Below are 645 nucleotides of genomic sequence, written 5' to 3' on the forward strand. Positions count from 1 at the left end.
ATATATATATATATACATATACATATATGCTTATATGTATATATATACACGCACATATTTATGATGCCGTGTACGTATGTTAATAGTCATAATGTTTGGTGGGTATATATTATTTAACGCCGGAAGTAGATACTTTGTTCAATGATTGTTGTATAAGGTCAAATGTTTCGTTCGTTGCCTTTCAGAACTCCTCTGCGAAAGAAGACTGAGAAATTCAAGAGTATATTTACAGTGAGTTCCATTACGGTTTCCATGATTGGAAATAAAAAGGAGAATTTAATGGCATTGTAGGGAGCAACAAGAGATGATGTGGTTGATGATGATGATGATGGTCATGATGATGATGATGGCTATGATGATGATGATGATGTAAATGACGTGACCGAAAATGATACCGGCAACGGCTACGATTATTTTGCTAATGATGATGATGATGAGGGGGAGAGGAAATATAATGAAGATGAAAGAAAGAAGATAAGAAGCAAAAAGTAAAGGTAATTGAAGAACGATTGGGATGGGAGGAGGCGAAGAGGGAGTTGGGAATGGGGGAAGTGGAGGAAGGGAAGGGGGAGGAGGAGGAGGAGGAGGAGAAGAAGAAGAAGAAGAAGAAGAAGAAGAAGAAGAAGAAGAAGAAGAAGGAGGAGG

Source organism: Octopus bimaculoides, chromosome 25 (genome assembly GCF_001194135.2).
Source record: "Octopus bimaculoides isolate UCB-OBI-ISO-001 chromosome 25, ASM119413v2, whole genome shotgun sequence".
NCBI lineage: Eukaryota > Metazoa > Mollusca > Cephalopoda > Octopoda > Octopodidae > Octopus > Octopus bimaculoides.